This window comes from Sinohyriopsis cumingii, chromosome 18, assembly GCF_028554795.1.
Source record: "Sinohyriopsis cumingii isolate HCF-2022 chromosome 18, ASM2855479v2, whole genome shotgun sequence".
Lineage (NCBI taxonomy): Eukaryota > Metazoa > Mollusca > Bivalvia > Unionida > Unionidae > Sinohyriopsis > Sinohyriopsis cumingii.
In genome coordinates, this window is record NC_142978.1 from 81,273,572 (window position 1) to 81,295,370 (window position 21,799).

A 21,799-nucleotide genomic window follows, 5' to 3' on the forward strand; every position below is an offset into this window, starting at 1 on the left:
TAACAATTCATGCAATCCTATGACGGATCCGTTTACAGACTTTATCGTATTGCACAGGCAGTTTGCAACGTGATGTATATCTTTTGTTCAGGTTTTTCGGAACAATGAGAAAATGAAGCTTGTGATTCTGCATTAACTTGGGCAGAAAAATAAAGATATCGTTTTATGCTTTCTACAAAAGTTGCTGTTGCTGAACTTTCCTGGAATACGAACAATACATACTTATTTGCCAGGACAATCCAGTAGGTCATCTTAACAAACAGATTTCAATAGGTAGAAAGGAGAAATAGTGTTCTGTGTTTCGAAAAACATAACTGGTATTCTAATTGGAAATAATTAAATTTTTCTTTCGTCATTATGATTTACAGCACTCTGATTGGGCAGGCGCTTTTAAATTTTTTGGTTCATTCCTATATGAACCCAGTTGTTTTAAGCCACGCCCACCTTGGACTATTTTTCTGTACATATACTCAAATAATGAAGTCTATTTTTAGAATATAGCATCACTCAAACTCATACGTCTTTCATAAGATTTAATTATGAACCAAATACTGGACCTGTTTTCAAATAAATAAAATCTCTGCTAACGTTACAAGTAAAATACACGTTAGATGGTTAAAAAATACATCGTCGACTCACATATTTCAATGGAAGACATAACGCCGGAATCGTGCGAAATTCATCAGTGTGTGTATATATTAATGTATGAAATGAAAACTGTATACCGTTACAATATGGACGTTTGAAATTTGTTCTGTAGAATAAAATAAAATAAAAGGAGAAGAAAAGAGAAAACAAAATAATGTTATTACGGGAGGGTGTGTGGATCGAATCCTTTATTAGTAGGTATACGGTAACATGTCAGAAGGTGTATTAGATACTATAATAAATAGTCTGTTGACCGAGTTTATGTACACTTTCTTTTAAAGATTGTTGTGTGTGTGTGTGTGTGTGTGTGCGATTTGGACTTTGAACGTAACTTTAATAATTTTTCAGTTGTATGGCTACAATGTCTGCAGTGTGGCAGTTTACAGTGATATCTAGCACTGGGTCATCATGCCGCAGACATGTAGCATCATGTTCCATCCAGTCACTTTATCTTGACAACATGCAGACCTATTTTTACACTAGCTTCCTAATGCGGAGAGCCAAACGAGGATGCTGCTATCAGGATTTTTTAAGTCCTTGGTCTGATTCGGCCGGGGTTCTAACCCACGTCCTCCAGCATCCGAGGCGGACGCTTTAAAAACTTAGGCCACCGGAACGGTAGATTGTTGTTTCTTAAGCATAAACACATGTCAGCATATAACATCTTCCAGCAGCCAGCTAACATTTCCCTGACTGAAATATATATATATATATATATATATATATATATATATATATATATATATATATATATATATATATATATATATATATATATATATATATATAAGAAATTTACTGCTCTGTATTATTGCGCATTAATGAATGAAATTCAAAATATGATTAAATGAAAGAATGTTATCAGATTGTGAGCTTAATTAACTATGTATGCTGTTGAATTTAATTATAAAGATTGACTGTTCGTATTTTTAAAACTCAACGAAGGATGAACCGAGAAAACTCTGTGCAAACGTGTTATGATCCGCTTCGTAGATCGTACAGTTTCGTACTTTTAAAACTCAACGAAGGATAAACCGAGAAAGCTATTTGCAAACGTTGTATGATTTCTTTCGTAGATCGTACAGTTTCGTATTTTTAAAACTCAACGAAGGATAAACCGAGAAAGCTATTTGCAAACTTTGTATGATTTCTTTCGTAGATCGTACAGTTTCGTATTTTTAAAACTGAAGAAGGATGAACCAAGAAAACTCTTTGCACAGCATTTTTCGGTTCATAAAAAAATCATTCAATCTTTAAATGACGTACGGTATATTTTTCGTTTTTCCCTTTATGACGACATATTTAATATATCATCAATGCATTGCGCATGTGTAAGGCAACGTTTTATCCAAATATGTATGATACTTTCACTCAAGATATGTTGGCATTTTATATCTATAGTGGGTATTGCTGGCTTTCTTTAACCGTGCTATTGCCACAAAACTTGGAAGCATCGTATCACTGAGATGAATATATTGTTTTCCATTGAGGACCTGGTATTGACGCACCGGTATATAATTAAGATCGAGAATCCCAATGAATGTAAAATACATATGAGTTTCAGATGCTGAGTCCGGTGCTTAGTCCACTTTTTCTGTAACACATTTTATGTTTTACGGTAGCCAATGTATTCGTCACCTTTTTCCTCGTAAATGGTCTAAACCAAATTGTATTCCAATTTCTTATTAAATTTAATAGCGGAAATATAAATACATACTTGCAAATGCAGATAAATAATTTTTAAATTTTACCATTGCCCATAAACAATTATTATCTCCTTAAATTATTGAATTATACAGTCAGTGATCACTCACTCTTTTTTAATAACCTTTAAAGGATAATCTCATGAGCAAATGCATAACATACAAAGCTGTTGTTTGGGGCCCCGAGTGGCCGAGTGGTCTAAAGCGCTCTCCGTTACCGATCACTACCATCTAACCTTTGTCTGCGTGGGTTCGAGACTCGGATTCGGCCAATGTGGGTATGTGAGAAAGCTTGCCAGTAGCTTATCGTGGGTCGATGGTTCTTTCCGGGATTTTCCCGGGTTCTTCCTCCACCATTAATACTGGCCGCCATGTATAGCCGTGTGCTGAAAAATGGCGTTAAACCCTACAACAACAACAACAAAGCATTTGTTTCCTCCATATTCCGACGCTCACTACAATCCACAACAGTGGCAACGATGAGATGCATTGGTGTAGCTATGGTGTCAAGTATTAGATTTCTATCAACCTGTTAAACACGAGTCAAGAGATACCCGTAATTCAACTAATTTCAGCACACAAGTATGTTCTGAAAAATACTTCTTTAGCCTTTCTACAACGGTTACATTTGCGCATATACTTGGAGAAGAAGACTGTCATTCCCGTTTCAGTTGGTGTTCTTTGCATATCTCTTTGCTTGATGAAGAAGTATGTGTTTTTGATGGACTTCTGCGACTTAAACTCCAATTATATCGATCACATCCATGGGTAATGTAAATTCTTCCCTTTCCTTCATCTTTAGCTACACACATACACAGTTCGAAGTATAGTGTAAAAGAATATTTAAAATAAGTCGGACTTTCGCTTTTGAAGCATATTTATTTCGGCTCAAAACAAGTTTAGCAGATATGGTGGCCAGTGACCATGATACTATTACACTGAATACTTACTATTACATTATTTATTATTATTTTAGCAAAACTAACATGGTATGCTAGTTGTAGTTTCCTATTTCCATTCAGAGATGGGATTCAGCAATTTTTTTTAAGGGATTGTTGTTTCGATGAATTAAAAACGCAAATGGGCAAATAGTCTGTACGTGAGACGTTTTACTGAACAAAAACGGAGGAGCTTAATTACTACGATATCGTTTCGATACTACCATCTTGCAAGTCCAATATTTATATTTACTGTTATTCTCCCAGCGGAATTTGAAAGATTTGCATGACGATTATTTTGACTTTCTTATATCTATATAGTTGAAAATTGTGATAATCAAAACTGAGATGAAATTTTAAGAGGTACACCTCCCTCTGAGAGTCTAGTTTTATCTATGAATTCGTCTTTTCATTTATGGGATTGGTTTCAAAATGATATCTCCAGTTTTGCATCTCTTACTAACGTTTCCAACAAACGAATAAATAAAACATTCATTAGCATACAGAAATGACAGTTACTGCGGTTTACCTATTCTAAGCTTTTTGATGCTAAAAATATCAGGGTATAAAATCAATTATATGTCAGATAACAAGGTCTGAGTTGAATTGGACTGTTACAAAGCCTTAAATTGAATACTTGGTTAGCTACACATTTTAAATTTAAGTCTGTTATACCTATTCCCTTCGGTTGTACAGAAAGCGGTGTCAGGGCCTTTTATTGCTTTGATCAATTATGATCATGTCGTAGACACATTCATGTTTGAAATGGAATCTATAATTCTGTCAGTGTTTAGAAATATACAAATTAATCAAACTTTATCAAAATTATAGTTTCCGTTTATTTCTTTTAATTTCACGTCGCCTATTGGTAAATTTGTACCTACCATTCAACTCAGACTTGAAAAACCTCTGGCACATCTATAGATATTTTCCTAATAATGTAATTTTGTAAATTCTTTTGAGAAAGAGAAAAACACAACAACAAAAAAAGCCTATATATAAATGCAGTTGCATCAGTTCATAAATGATGGGGAGATTTCTATTGGTAAGAACATCACCATGTGATCAGACCCAGCTGCGTTTGTTTCTGTATAAACGGTACCGAGAACTAATTTATACTAAAATCTATACATAGAATCATGTACAAAGTAACTAATGTAAACACCGAATCGGAAGGTATACATAATACATGCTTTTAAAACGAAATAAAAATGGTGGGTTTATATTTTATTTTGAAAATGTAATAAACCAATTTGACAGAATCAAATAAGAAATCTTTGTAATTTTTTTCTGTAAATAATTAATTCTTTCTTTGATTAGATTTGAGAAAAAATTCTGGGAAACTAAAAGTAGGTCAAGAAGAACATCACTGGGGCTATGTTGTACAGCACTTTCAATGTGTTTCGTTACAAATGAATTTAAAACTATATGTAAATGGATAAAGGGATTGGGAGGAGGGGGTTAAAAGACTAACATTATAACAAATGGAGTCACAGTCCTTCAATCCTGATATTTACGATGTGTAAGTGGGGGAAAAATCCCGCTTCTCCCTCATAGTAACTGTCAGGGTCAAAGTCTCGCATCATTTGACTATTGCACCTCTATCACTATAACCATTTATCGATAGTCTTAATTTCATTTGCAAGTAGCCCCTGTAGGTAAAATAAATTGTTAATGAACACGAAAATAGATGTAAATAAACGAATATTGGTTACTCACATGACAGGACAATAACGATTCGGCCAGGTCACAATGTACTCATGGGGTCATCAAGTCCGAGAATCAGTCGTATGTCAAACAAAACAAGACGACCTTTTCGGTGAATATTGAACTCCTACTCAGGTCACATATGCCAATTTGGATACAAGATTAAAACCATGCTGTCGAATGTTCAAAACTTTAGATCCTGTACCATTGGTAGAAATACTTTTTTTATGCTGACGTAGCTATTACGTTACAGATGGAGGTTATCCTGTTCAATAAATAGCCACTTAGCAGACGCGCTCAACAAGAATTCATTCGCTTAAATAAAGTTCTAAAACTTACCTTTAAAAACAAAATAAACAAATAAATAAATACAATCATAAAGAATTACAATTATAAGAGTTTAATGTTGTTGGGTTTTTTTCTGAGTCTGGCGTTATTAGCTGTATGATTCGGCAACCGACAGTTTATACCACGATAAACTCAGAAAGAACAACATTAAACTCTTAAATATTTTTCAACAAACACTTGTTTTTATTAAGGCTCATTCAGGAACCATAGATGTTGTTGACCTTTGACAAACTATAGTGGCACTGAAACGATGCCAATGTTTTCATCGGCTATGCCTATCACGTAAAAATCACAAATTATTTTGCAATATAGCACTGTCAGCGACAGCCATTTGTCTTCCATGTACAAAAGGGGATATGTCTTTGAACACTCATTTTGAAGATTGTAAAACAAAAAATCATATCCTAAAATCTAATACTGCAACATTTTCAATTCGAATCGTTATTGGTTTTATGTTAAATAGACAGACAATTATAATAGATTTACAATATTCGCTTGGCTTTAATAATTTACAAATAACACTTTAACTTATTTATTTATCATCTATAATTGAGCTTTTGGTTTAAAACATACACATTATGCAAGATTCATTTACCGATGTTTTGAAGCAATTGAAGACTACTTCACGATAAAACTTCCTTATGATATTCCATAATGCAAATTAAATTATGAAGCCATGGAGGAAAAGGAAAGGCAAAACATCGAACGTTCAGAACGCAAACCTAAATGCCTGAGATTTGTTTAAGGCGCGTTGGTGCTCTTCAACATAATGTCAGTGGATTTTGCATTATCTTTCCAGCATCGCACTAAGTGTCTATTTATCCAGGAAAACTTAAAAGCCTATATGAAACCGATGTGAAAATATGAAACCATATGATGTAAGGACAAAATTTGAAGCTTACACTGTGTGAACTGAATCAGAAGTCCCCAATGAGCCTTTAATTTTAATTTATTGAAAATGCTTTTTAGGGGTATAGTGGAAACCAGTAATTATAGTTCTCTTAACTTTGAATCCATGGAGGAAAGGGGTGCAGTTATACACTTGTCTATCAAAAAGAGCTGGCAATGTTCCATTACAGAATGACCCTTTTCTTGTTTATTATTTAATAGCTTCCGGTGTTTGAATTTTTATCATCCCTTCACTAGCCACAAGCAAATATTTTCTTCTAAAATTCTCATCATAATAAACCCCACTGGCATATCTAAAGATGCTAAGCTGTTTCATATCTAACTGTAACAGACGGAGAAAGTGACTAATATATCGCTTTAGTAAATATACAGACTTTGAAAGATAACTGCAACAATATAGTATCGTCAAAATGGAGAGATAATATCTTTATCATTTTTTTCGTGACAGCATAACATTTCACGGAAGTTTTAATATCCACAGTTTTGTTCAAACGTGTAATTGTCTGATTTAGTGGCATCGTTGATGGCACAAAATTTGCCATATCCTGGGTTTGCTCATGTCATGAATATTTCAATAGAATCTGCATTAAAAAAATTGAGAAGTCTAAAATAAATTAGACGTGACTATAGATACTTACGAATAGCGCTGTCCGTCACGGATCACTGCCATCTCACCTCTGTCTGTGTGAGTTCGAGTCTCGGGCTCGGCCAATGTGGATATGTGAGAAAGCTTGCCGGTAGCTTCTCGTGGTTCGGTGGTTCTTTCCGGGGTTTTCCCTGGTTCTTCCTCCACCATTAATACTGGCCGCCATGTATAGCCTATCTTGTGCTGCAAAATGGCGTTAAACCCTACTACAACAACTACAACAATAACGAATAGCATGAACAGAGACAGCAGCCTGGGGAGTTACATAACAGACAAACCTTAATTTTTCTTGTAATATTTAAGAAGTAATATATATAAGGATCCTTATGGAAAGTCTTTCTACCCCTGAACAGAGAACTAATTCTCTGATATAATCAAGTCAAATTATTTCGCAAGAAGACATCTTGGAGAAAATAAAATGATAAAAGTCGAACTTTGTTGCATATTTTATGAGCCTTTCATCAATACTTGACCGGTATCAGGTGTATGTCGGCAGGTAACTATCAAAATCTCTATCAGTTAGTGACGTCATTTGCACAGGTACCAAGATAACTAGTATGGACATTTTTCCCCTTTTCTGAGTGCTTTGTTTGGTAGTTTCCGATCGGAGCGTTGCATGATGGGTACATAGTACTGAGTGTACTTTGTTCAAAGTTGGCGGTTGATTGCTATCTGCACTCGAGCAACCACCAGACGTGTGACGCAATAGTCAACGAGTAATCAGCGCGTAACATTTTTCTTACATCCTTAATTTCAAACATTGACGGGGATACATGTCTGACTTGGTATACAAATAATGTGTGTAGTTTGTTATTGCAAAATGATGAGTTGTAAATATTATTTTCGTACCAAAATGAAAATATGACATGCAACCAGTCAAATGCATACTATACATACGGACAACCAGCCAAATGCATACCATACATACGGACAACCAGCCAAATGCATACCATATATACGGAGAGCGGAGAGAGACAATTGTTCCACTGCGTATTTAATTCAAAGTTTTGCTAGATGAAAACATTTTTTCCACATTTAGTTTCGCTGGAAACAAATTTTCAAATTTTAACGGGCTTTATTATAGCGGTAACAGACCCCACTAAATCGCTCAAATTTATCCACTGCTGAAAGAACTCACTATATATAAATATGCCACACACGAGTGCATATAGCACCGACTGAGTAACATCATTTATTGGTGATGTGTGCTTAGTCGTGAGGGAATATTGGCTCGTGTGTGCAGGCAAGGCGAAGGGTACGTAGAATACGTAAAGTACGAATTAAAAATTCTCTAACCTATATGATATTATTATTTGTATGAAAATAATAATTCTGCCTACTATTAGCAAGCATTCTTCAGTAGGAATCCAGGGATATCACTTTCCGTTCTGTCTGGTGTATATTTATAATTCTCTATGATTAATTTTATATACCTTGATTTTTTCATAGGAATCCTGAATGACTGTGTAGATACATGAGAATTAGTTACTAGGTCGTCATGCGAGTGTGTCTGCTACACATATAACACCGACTGAGTAACATCATTTATTGGTGATGATGTGCTTAGTCGTGAGGGAATATGGGCTTCTTTGTGCAGGCAAGGTGATGGGTGCCGTTTACCCGCTAACCTGGGTTCGAATATCCGTATAGTACGAATTAAAAAAATTCTAACCTGTAGGATACTATTATTTGTATTAAAATATTAATTCTGCCTACTATTATCAAGCATTCTTCTATAGGATTCCAGAGATAGCACTTTCCGTTCTGTTTGGTGTATATTTCTCTCTCTCTCTCTCTCTCTCTCTCTCTCTCTCTCTCTCTCTCTCTCTCTATATATATATATATATATATATATATATATATATATATATATATATATATTAATTATGTTTTTCTTGTTTGCTGAATATTTTGACTCATGATGGCATACAATTTATAATCCTTTTATTTTTTTATCATGCATTTGAGACCGTTCGGATGCGGGAGGTCCTGGGTTCGATCTCCGGCCGAGTCTTACCAAAAACTTACAAAAATGGCATTAACAGCTGATTCGCTAGGCGCTCAGCATTAAGAGGTTAGTGTTAGGACTGGTGGGCCTGGTGGCAAGATAATGTGGCTGGATGGGACTTCATGTTACTTGTGCTAGACATCACACTGAACTGTTGTCACACTGCAGACATCGTAGCGATATGACTGAAACATTGTTTAAGCTACGTTAAAAATCCAAATCACACACACATCACGCGTTTGCAACTGGTTAACTAATTGTATTGGCACTCCCATTATTTTAGTACATGCAAAAAATCATCTGGACCTATTATCCGTGACTATTTCTAGATTTAGACAACTGGAATGCCAGTGGCAGCGTAATTTAGATATGCGTTGACATGGCCGGTTTTGGTTCTAAAACGTTTGCTTTCAACATTTTTCATCAATAAGATTTTATGATCTGAATATGTGCATGAAGAAATCATAGGTCAGTCAAGTTGTTCTATATTATTGATTATACAACATTAAAGGAGCTTTGGCACTCCTCATCTCTATTTTGAAGTTGCAGACCTGAAAGCAAATTTTTCAAAATGAATTAACATCTTCTGGAAATCAAAGAAAGATATACAATTCCCAAAGAAACTCTCTCCTATATAATTTGTAACTTTTACCGAATACTGAAAATTAATAAGATTTTCAAAAATTCCTGTAGCAGTCAGTACTGTTCCCTAAAAAAAGTTTCCCGATATTGATTTTAATACATCTAAATAATGTTTCAGTTACATATTTATCTTGACATTTAAGACAGGTGAATCCCAGAAAGATCTAAATCGATATAGGCCTCAAGATGACAGTTCATTTAGCAGAACACATGAAGTCAGATAATAATGGAGGATAGGTTATGAAAACGCAAAGATAAAAATAATTAATATTTTTCACAGAATAGCCTCACCTTCCCTGCATCTAATGCAAGCTGTTTAGAAATATTGATTGGATCAGGGATGTGAACATTACATGATCAATGCCGTTGGATCAGGGATGTGAACATTACATGATCAATGCCGTGAAATGGAAAGGCAAAAGGAGGTTGTCACCGAACCGTCGTCTGTCTTATTATTGATAACGTCGTTTTTTTATCAGTTCAGTCTTACACAGAAACTGGAAACAACACGTATTCGTTATACAATAGCTGGACTAGTAAAAAGCCTCGACTGTTATCGACGAATTTATACAAATTGTCTACATTTTCTTCAATGACTGCTTAATGTTGAAATAAACACTTTGATTTACAGAAGTCCCAGGCTTGTTGGTAATGCTATATCATTAACACAACAAATTAGACTTCGCAGCAACATCATCATGTCAATTTCCGACAGCACTATGTATCACACTGTAAGCACTGCGAAGATAAAGAAGACATTTCTGCACACCTATTGGCAGGATCGTATTTGCCCATTGTTTGGATCGTGCTTGCCTATTGGCTGGATTGTGCTTGTCTATTGACTGGATCGTGTTTGCCTATTGTCTGGATTATACTAGCCTATTGGCTGGATTGTGCTTGCCTATTGACTGGATTGTACTAGCCTATTGGCTGGATTGTGCTTGCCTATTGGCTGGATTGTGCTTATCTATTGGCTGGATCGTGTTTGCCTATTGGCTGGATTGTGCTTGCCTATTGGCTGGATCGTGTTTGCCTATTGGCTGGATTGTGCTTGCCTATCGGCTGGACCGTGTTTGCCTATTGGCTGGAGTGTGCTTGCCTATTGGCTGGATCGTGTATTTGCCTATTGACTGAATCGTGCTTGCCTATTGGCTAGATTGTACTTGTATATTGGGTGGAATGTGTTTGTCTTTTGGCTGGATTGTGCTTGCTTATCGGCTGAACTGTGTTTGCCTATTGGCTGGATCGTGTTTGCCTATTGGCTGGATTGTGCTTGCCTATTGGCTGGATCGTGTTTGCCTATTGGCTGGATTGTGCTTGCCTATCGGCTGGACCGTGTTTGCCTATTGGCTGGAGTGTGCTTGCCTATTGGCTGGATCGTGTATTTGCCTATTGACTGAATCGTGCTTGCCTATTGGCTAGATTGTACTTGTATATTGGCTGGAATGTGTTTGTCTATTGGCTGGATTGTGCTTGCTTATCGGCTGGACTGTGTTTGCCTATTGGCTGGATTGTGCTTGCCTATTGGCTGGATCGTGTATTTGCCTATTGACTGGATTGTGCTTGCCTATTGGCTGAATTGTGTATTTGCCTATTGACTGGATTGTGCTTGCCTATTGGCTAGATTGTACTTGTGTATTGGCTGGAACGTGTTTGCCTATTGGCTGGGTTGTACTTGCCTATTGGCTGGATTGTGTTTGCTTATTGGCTGGATTGGGTTTGCCTATCGGCTGGACCGTGTTGGCCTATTGGCTGGATTGTGCTTGCCTATTGGCTGAATTGTGTATTTGCCTATTGACTGGATTGTGCTTGCCTATTGGCTAGATTGTGCTTGTGTATTGGCTGGAACGTGTTTGCCTATTGGCTGGATTGTGCTTGCCTATTGGCTGGATCGTGTTTGCTTATTGGCTGGATTGAGTTTGCCTATCGGCTGGACCGTGTTGGCCTATTGGCTGGATTGTGCTTACCTATCGGCTGGATTGTGTTTGCCTATTGACTGGATTGTGCTTGCCTATCGGCTGGACCGTGCTTGCCTATTGGCTGCATTGTGTGTTTGCCTATTGACTGGATTGTGCTTGCCTATTGGCTAGATTGTGCATGCCTATTGGCTGGATCGTTTTTGCCTATTGGCTGGATTGTGCTTGCCTATCGGCTGGATCGTGTTTGCCTATTGACTAGATTGTGCTTGACTATTGGCTGGATTGTGTATTTGCCTATCGACTGGATTGTGCTTGCCTATTGGCTGGATTGTGTGTTTGCCTATTGACTACATTGTGCTTGCCTATTGGCTGAATTAAAACTAAGATGCTTATGGAGGACTATAATCTTTGGATATTGTCACAGATGTTGATGTTTTCACTTATCTTATATTTTCCTGCATTACGAGTAAGACTGGTTTATAACGTTGCAATGAAAGATGCCCATGACCTAATTTTGATAAGCATTTTATAAAGAAATTGTTACCAACCTACCATGCTTTGAAAAAAATAATATGCACGACGATCTCAGGGCCACGTCATAAGCTTTAACGTTTCATTTTGTTTCTCTAAAAATCATTTTTTTGTAAGCAAGATATGTATGGACACAGACCAAAGTCCCTATGTTGAACATGTACATGAGATATGATTTTCTTTTACTATATTCTGACTCATGTAGGTTACAATATGTAGTAAAGAAATCTTTAATGCATCACCGGTGATAAAAACTGACACTATATAGGATATAACAGTATGCCTTAACATATCTTGCATATTTGATCGCATGATCAATTATCTAAATAAATTACTCTTCACAACACGGATCGTATGTGTGTGTGTGTCTTGATTTTGAACGCAGCTTTAACAACTTGAGTCATATATATATATATATATATATATATATATATATATATATATATATATATATATATATATATATATATATATATATATACAATGTCTGCATTGAGGCAGTTTATAGTGATGTATTGCACTGGGGCGTCATGAACAGACACGTATCATCATGTCCCATCAAGTTATATTATCCTGACACCAAATCGTGAACCTTTTTTATAAGTCCATGATATGACTTGGTCGGAGTACAAACCCGCAACATCCAGCATCCGAAGTGGACCTCTAACCACTTAGGCCACCTGAGCGGTTTGAATCATTGGCAGAGACAATCTACTGTATTCATCTTTCTTTGCCAAGCAACAATGTAAAGAAAGACAAGAAAATTGGCTCTATTTACCTTTTCTCCACAGTTTAAAAAAAATCATGTTGAAAGAAGTATTTATTGGGCATCACGAGCTTCAATTAATAAATGCTACTGGTGATATTTGACAATATTTATATAAATACAAACCATTATCAGGATACCAAGTTAAATAGTTCACAGTAACCAATGATGAGAAATGGTAATATAAAAAATTGCAAAACTTCTTCATCATATTTGGAAAATTTAAATGATTCATGCCAGTATTTAAACTGAGCAGTTTAATTTATTAAAATAATGCTTTGAGAAAAGTGTCGAAGAATACGTATGTGCTAAAATATCCCGTTATTCAGCAGAAATAGAAACCCCAACGTCCCGATGATATACTTAAGAGAAGCTACGCATCAAGGAAATAAAGATAACACAACCAAAACAACCATACAGAGAGAGAGAGAGAGAGAGAGAGAGAGAGAGAGAGATGTGTATAATGATTACTAAGATGAACTTACCTTCTACGGCGCTTTGATCATAAATTGGTGTAAACTTGGTCAAGACCGTCTTTTCTTCCAACTATTGCTCTATTCTGTGAGATTCAAGCTCTTTAATTATAAAATCGACTTTCCTTATATATTAGTAAGTACATCTCCGTAGGACAATCTCCACAGCTTCTCATCTGCAGCTCAGTAAATTAGGTTATCAAGTCACATCGGCGCTATTTTATCGTCATTATCAAGATTCGCTGGTAGAATGTGCCCCAAGGAAGGCAATCAAAATAGATAACGATTCTTCCTGCTATCTGGTGAAGGGCGTTGTACAGTTATAAAATAAAAAAGACGCACTTTATTTTGTGCTACTGTTCTTCCAATCTTGATTTCATTGCTAGCAAGTAAGAATAAGCAATCTTGTGTGGCTTAGGCTTTGGAGAAATGGGAATATATGATAAATGCGTTAAGGTGCATTCGTGTTTTAACGATCATGGATTTGACACCACGGAGAGAAGCTGATTTAGATTTACATCGGAATAAATGACTTCCATTACTTGTCTTCATTAAGCATTGAGTACACACACATAGTTATGATTACGATAAAAAGAAAAAGAAATATTTTTGCACTCTTTAATATACAAGTCAATGATGTTGACCTGAAACGTTTACTCAATATATCGCACCTCATTGGTCATTAATAGACATTAAATGAAATAAATCTAAAATTTAAATTGATAATTGGAAGTCTATTTTCACATCTAAATATTTAAATTCCATTATATGTAAGTTCAAATGTTTTGGCGACCTGGAATTATTTGTATTCCTGGTTATTAGATAAAATATTGAGAATTACATCACATTTTTACGTCACACATTTGAGTGCTCTGCTTACGAAATAACCTTAGATCCAATTATCTAAAACCTTATAAATAACATAACGTAGGAAGCACACACTAAACACCTCGACTAGTAATACCATAATAACCTTGAAAATCTCTCTTCATACATGATTTCTACTAACAACCTCTATAAACAACATAGAACACCCCCCTTTTTAGAACAATTTGAAAAAATAACAAAAATAGAAAAAAATTAGAAAAAAAACACCAGGCAAATGCAACAAGAAACCAGCAATGTGAAGTAACCAAGACCGTTCCCGAGCTCTCCTTCCCACTAATGACAGCTATCCATTCAACTATAAGGGACCTTTATGGACCCACAGATTGAGGCCAAACTATCAGGGTTCCTTGAACCCATAAAAGACTGGGGGAGGTGGCACCATTTCCTTCCCCAGGAACAACTAGCAGGTTGCGGTGCAGTCAGAAAAAGTGGCACATGCACAATTGTGAGCACGCCACTATACTTAAACTCAACAACAACAACAACAACCTTAGATCCAAATATGTTACAATTTATATTCACGGTGACGGGTGGCAATTATTTTTCTGAGCGTATAGTCACATTTAGCTGAAATGGGTCATTAGTTCTGGACAAGATTGAAAATAAGTGGGTTCTTTTCAAAAGGAAAAGAGATACTAATAATAAAATGCAGAAAGTGCAAACGTTTGATGAGCATTCAACACAAAAAGTCATATTGTTTTAATACATGTATATTTGATACAGTTATGGACCAGGATAAACCACTTGCTATGTTGCTTACGTATTCGTTATAATTCTAAGAAGGCTAAATTTCATGCCGCCTTATTTCAGATATACGAGTTGAAAAACATTATAAACTAAAAAGTCCAGTTGTTAAAAAATGACAGATCATCTAGTTTTGATTTCAGACATACTAGTTGAACAACATTATAAACTGAAAAGTAAAGTGGTTTAAAATGACAGATCATCTAGTTTTTATTTCAGACATACTAGTTGAACAACAGTATAAAATGAAAAGTAAAGTGGTTTAAAATGACAGATCATCTAGTTTTGATTTCAGACATACTAGTTGAACAACATTATAAACTGAAAGTCCAGTTGTTTAAAAATTACAGATCATCTAGTTTTGATTTCAGACATACTAGTTGAACAACATTATAAACTGAAAAGTAAAGTGGTTCAAAATGACAGATCATCTGTTTTTAAGACAGATACTCTATATCAGTTTTTAAAGCCACGAAGAAAGCCCAATAGTCAAGCGGTGGAAAAATCAAAAGTATCAAGCGAATAAAATTGACTGGTAAAATACGAAATAAATCAGAAACAAATTTACAATAGATTTATCTTCAAATATAAAAACTGACTTTTTATCTTCGGAAGATACAAGCTGGAAACACATTTCTATGACTTCATGACTTCTCGCATTTTTAGTTGTAAAACTATGGTTGATACTTTGATTATTAATGAATGGATTCCTAAATAAGAGTTATGTTGGAAACTTGCAACGATATTATTATTGGTGGATGGGAATTTTCAAACTGTTTGATTCCATTTCACTTTCATTCGAAGGCGACGTGTGAAATGGAATCAGACGGGATGGAATGTTCCAATCCACACAACTACAACACAATATATCCCCTTCTTATACATTCTGGGCAACTAAACACACACACACACACACACACACACACACACACACACACACAAATTAACAGTACTTGACGTTATTTACGGGTAGAGGAAGATTCTGGATTGAATTGAGACGAACGTAAACTTGGCTGTTATAGGACATAATGGCGAGCGCTGACAATATTCTGTTTTTGTCCATGAGATGCTGAGCGATTATAAACTAGCAGGTAATATTTAGTAAATTGGATTCCTTTGAATTTCTTAACCAAAGCTATCATGTGACCTTGTTAGATATTGTCGACTAATAATTAAAGACATTGATATATTTTTTAATATGGTGTTCCGAGCTTGTGCTGTTCTTGGAAGTGATATGTACATATCCAAGTTACTTCACTGTATCTTGATACCGAAATAGCAATAGCTGGCTAGGAAGCAGAGGTGGCAACTCATAACTGTAGACACGATGGGTTCAAGGCAAGTATAATTTCTCAAACACGACTTGGACGGCAGCTATTCTGAATTGCATCAATGTGTTTAGCACACAATACTTTTTAATTTTTAAAAAATTGTCACATAGGCAAAGGTTTACGTTTGTACTGTATCCCATAATCTCATAGATAACCTTCGGACATGAATAAATGGACGTGTGAACTTCGGGATGGTTTGTTGAGACTCTATGGTCTTACACTAAGTAACAGAAAGAGCTAAAACCAAGTTTATGAAATGAAGCAAATAATTTATTTCTCTAGAATTAAAAGTGAAACTTTGAAAAAGAGATTAGATTAGTGTGCATTACATCCAAAATAGCCCTTGTTCTGCCACAAGAACAACATATAGTGTTCCGAATGAATTCCAGTGGTGTTCCGAATGCATTCCAGTATTGAATGCGATGATGTTCAGTAGTCTTAAATGTAATGATGTGCCAACAGTCTTGATGTATCATAATGATATAATTGCTAAATGTCCTCGAACGAAATCACAAAAATGCCAAAAAAATATTTCAGTCTAAAAACCAATATGCACTTTCTAATACCAGTGAAGAATTTAGATAAATAAGTCCCCTCAAATTATAGTTGAACACAACTAAATGAATTATTCCACTCTAGAAACGTTAAAGAGGAATGTGTGTCTGGGTATGTATTGTGGTGTGTGTGTGTGTGTGTGTGTGTGTGTGTGTGTGTGTGTGATTTGGATTTTTAATGTAGCTTTAACAATTTTTCAGTAATATCACTACGGCAGTGTGGTAGTTTATAGTGATGTCTAGCACATGGGCATCATGATGCAGACATGTAACATTCTGTCCAACCCAGTCATATTATCCTGACTCCATGCATATCAGTCCTAACACTATCTCTTCATGCTGAGCGCCAAGCGAGGCAGTTGCTAGTACCATTTTTATAAGTCTTTGGTATGTTTTGGGGAGGTTCGAACCCGCGACCTCCCGAACCGAGGCGGACACACTAACCGCTTAGACCACCGGAGTAGTTTAAAATAGTAATAATTAATTCCGATGTAAATAACCTTTTATAGAGACAGTCATCTGACGTATGATAAAATAGAAATTTCAATCAAAAGGTCAAGTATGTTTACTTAAATTTTAGCAAACAACCTGGCAAAGAAACCATTTTTTTTCTGAGGGGAAATCTAATGTACAAAACTCAAATTTAAGTAAAAAAATTTTAAAAAATGACATTAGTAAGGTAGGCCTACATTTTACCCTCAATTAGAGACAAAGGTCAAAAAGAAAGATTTATTCAATAAAACTTTATTTAACAGGTGAATAAAATATACATATCATACAATAATTAAAATTTCATAGATGTTGTCTTATGAATGACACAAAATATACATAAAGCAATATAACACTTTTATATACGCGAGAGTGCGTCTGCAATCACATTATCATTTCCCTTTATGTACATAAGGTCAATTTAGTCCTCTTTCAAGATCAAACTCTACCTCAACAATATCTGATTGTTATTTTTCATGTGTTATTTTGGTAAGGGACCGACACAGTCTACCATTTGTCTGATAAATTGTTTTTCAAACGCAGGAATAAGTTATCTCCTGATTGTGTTCTTCTTAACATTTGACAAGTGTGACAATATCGACAGTACTTAATAACATCACTTTTAATTACCGGCCGATATAAATGATTCAAGATCTTGTGATAAGTATTACTGACTCTTAAATGACCAGCCAAGAAAGTGGGCTAGACTAAGAATTTCTGGTCGATATGATTTAGGAACAGCAGTTTAGTAGCTCACTACCACTGGTCGCCAATGGGTACCATATGTGGTCTCCGTTTTCGCATAAGGACCCCATTTTTCACAAAATAGCAAGTTGGTACTTTTGTGGTTTCCGTTTGCTAATAGCTATCTATAACACACAGGAGATCTTGGGATTTTTTTTACTGCTTGAAGAGGAGTGATTGACTTTTGTGATCGTGATTAAAATAAAGAGAATGCCTAGTGAAAAAGGAAGTTTTGATCCAAACAAGGCTTATCATTTACAAATGGATTAACCACAACCTTATCTCCAGCTAGGTCAATGCCTAGCAATAAATGAATACTCTTAATTGGTAAAGAATTCAGTGTTTCGAATGTTTTGGATCCTGAGACCAAGTCTGATGAACTTTACACAGTGGGGAGGAACATTAACAAAACCGCACTCTATTCCCTAAATAAGATCACTTTCATTAAAAGAAGACGTCTTAGACAAGGCAAAGTGCCTGATAATTAAAATAAAAAAACTACGAGAAGCTCCTGTGTTCCTTAATACTTACTCAAAATAAGGAAAATAGTTGTGTACTTCGTATTCTTTAAAAGGTGGGTACTAACGTACTATTTTCAGTAACATCAAAACCTGAAACTGTGTCTAAATATGTGGGTACGGACTTTCCGCTTACCGGTTTTAATTACTTTAATTTCAGTTGTTTTTCTCTTTTTATTCCTCTGCACCTTTCCCTCTCTTCTGTTTCTGTTTGCATCATTATTTGTCTTCCTACTCTTTTTTTCCTTTTTCTTCTTTTGAATTTGAATTTGTTTGTCTCTCTCTCTGTTTTTGTTCTGCTATTGTATTTCTCTTTCTTATTTCTTCGTTTGCTTTTATCTTTCTCTTTCCTCATTCTGATGTTGGATTTCCTTCATTTCTTTATGAAGATGAAACTTTATTAGCTCTATTTTCATCAGGATTGTGTTTTCAGTTATGTTAATTACACTTCAGAGCCTGACAAAAGCTTACTAATCAAACCCAAAGCACGTTTGTGAAAAACAGTTTCTACCAAATACAGGGTCGAATCGTTTTTTATTTTATTTTTTGTTATGCCAACAATTCTTTTATTTCCGAATAGAATAATGCATAACAAGGTAAAAAAAACTCTTAGGATTTGAAACAATATTCTCAATTTTGATGATATTTTGAGAGCTTGCTGTTTTCACGAAAGATTTCTCAAACATGTGAAACTAATATACCAGGGAATAAGAAAACTATCTAACTACAGTGAATTAAAATTGTAAGAAAAACAAGCTCTCTGAAATATTTTAAAGACATTTGTATCCCAGATGAGTGCCACTAATTTTCTGTTACGATTCTATGGTCTTAAACTAAGTAACAGAAAAGAGCGAAAACAAACCAGTTTAGTAAAATGAAACAAATAATCTATTCCCAGGAAAATAAAGGGTTAATTTGAAAAGTAATTACATTATAGGAATTAAATCCCAATTAGCCCTAAAATTTGTCACAAGGACAAAAGTATAGAGTGTTCCGAATGCATCTCAGTTGTGTTCCAATCTTTAATGTGTTGATGTACCAAAAGTCCTAAATGTACTGATGTGCCAACAATCTTGATGTATAACAATGACATAATTTAAAATGTCCTTGAATGAATTCACAATAATCCCAAACTAATGTTTTAGTTTAGAAGCGAATAAGCACTTTGTAATTCTAACTGAATAACTGAAATAAATAAATCCTCTTAAATTATAATTGAATTCACCTAAAAGACTGTTTCCACTAGAAAGATGTTAAAAAAGGAATAATTAATTCTGATGCAATTACATTACATACAATCAAATGACACACTGAAAATTTTCAATAAATTCGTCTGTTTAATTAAACTTTAGCAATCTAGCTGGTAGACCATGTTTTTTTTTTCCGATGGGAAAACCAATGTTCTGAACCTCCTTCCAAGTAAGCACATTTATAAAGTTAGTTGAGTGCATATATATATATATATATATATATATATATATATATATATATATATATATATATATATATATATATATATATATATATATATATATATATATATATATATATATGTTACGAGTCTATGCTCTTAAAATAAGTAACAGAAAAGACAACAAGTATGTAGAGTTTGATCAATAATTTATTTCCCAAGAATACAAAGTGTAAATAAAAAAAAAGAACTTCCGGTATGGCGAATTAAATAACAAAATATACCAAGAATTGCAGAGACACAAGTCCTATTAATATGAAGTCCTGAATAAAACTCAGTACAAGTCCAGAAGAGATTCAAAACGTAAGGCGATGACGTGTCTGTTATAGCTTATGGAGTGCTGATGTGTCAAAAGTCTTTTGTTCAATGACAGTAATATAATTCCAGGTTTGTATATATTGTAAATTCCAGTGAATGACTTTATCCAAGATTTTTATCAGAGCACTTTTATATTTCCAGAGAAAACAATTATTAATCATTTTAATTCAATAATTTGAAGAAAATAAAATTCAGCCCAAACTGGTCACAACATAATACAACTTGAAGATGTTAGATGTTAAAGCACGAATGACCAAATCCTCACAATCGCAAGATAATATAGTTCTCTGCTTGACCAAAGATCACAATTAACATTTTCTATATATAAAAAAGTTACCTAGTGGAAAATAACCTTCAGGAATGATCTGATGAGCCTTGTTCATTTACATCACAGTAACCTGTAAAATTCACTTAGGAAACTCCAGAACCCTGACCCAGATCAACTTAATAAATCCTTCTTGTTTACCTGAATAAAAATCTTGATATAAAGTTCATACACATAGAGAATAATGAAGCTATTATTAGTTGTTTCCATAAAATGAAATGCAAAAAAAAAAATTTAAAAGAAGGCAATCAGGTCACGCAGAAATGAATTCAGTTTTGGACAAGGTCAAGTCCAGCATGCAATGTTACATTACAATAGCATGTCATGAAATAAAAAATGTTAAAACTAACACACACACACACACACACACACACATATATATATATATATATATATATATATATATATATATATATATATATATATATATATATATATATATATATATATATATATATATATATATATATGTATGTCACTGGACATTCAGATCTATTCTTCGCATAATATGCGTCGTTTGCTTGACGGCTAATTCGATTGCAACTCTACTCCCGTAGCTAAAGCATGATCGATTAAACGGGAACAGAAAGAGAACAATGGATTTAATCAGATTGCTTGTTTGCTAATGGAGTGGAGTCTAAAGGGGGTTCAATTTTGACCCACATGGACCCCTGGATGTAAATAACGTGCTTTCTTTGGAACACTTTCTCGTAGCGTGCACCTTCAAAATATTTTCTTCATAATTAACCCGTACAGTGCATGTTTTTCAATGTTTTTACTTTCTACTCTTAGATTGATCATGCAGAAAATGTACTGTTTTATGGCTGATATCACTACATATGTCACGTTTTGTCACAGAAACATGATTAAAGTCTCAGGGAATTCAAAAGAATTACTTTTACACTGAGTTAAAAGACAATGAAGACAAAATTATAAAGATATCAACGATATATATCCAATGCGATCTAATTCATTAACGTTCATACTGGCGCCGCTCCACAGTAAGAAAACTTAACTGAAAATCCATAATACAATGAAAATGTTTCTCTCTTGCTTTTAAGCATAATTAAATAATGACCAATATCAAAGACTGTTGATAAAATGCATCAGGTTTATTTTGCAATGGCATTGGAAATCATAAAGTTGAATTTCGAAGCAGCGGGGAATATAGTTTTCTCT

At 34.7% G+C, this 21,799-nt stretch overlaps 1 protein-coding gene across 3 annotated transcripts in view; it reads right to left on the bottom strand.

Annotated features, from left to right (window-relative positions):
• LOC149777150 (uncharacterized) overlaps positions 1-13,447 on the bottom strand; it is a 228,279-nt gene extending 214,832 nt beyond the window's left edge. For 2 of the 3 annotated variants that reach the window (XM_089941843.1, XM_089941846.1), the window contains exon 1: positions 13,251-13,447. The gene's annotated coding sequence lies outside the window, so the exon portion shown is untranslated. The remainder of the gene's footprint in view (positions 1-13,250) is intronic. The other variant, XM_089941842.1, reaches the window with a different exon arrangement.
• Positions 13,448-21,799: the final 8,352 nt, after the last annotated feature.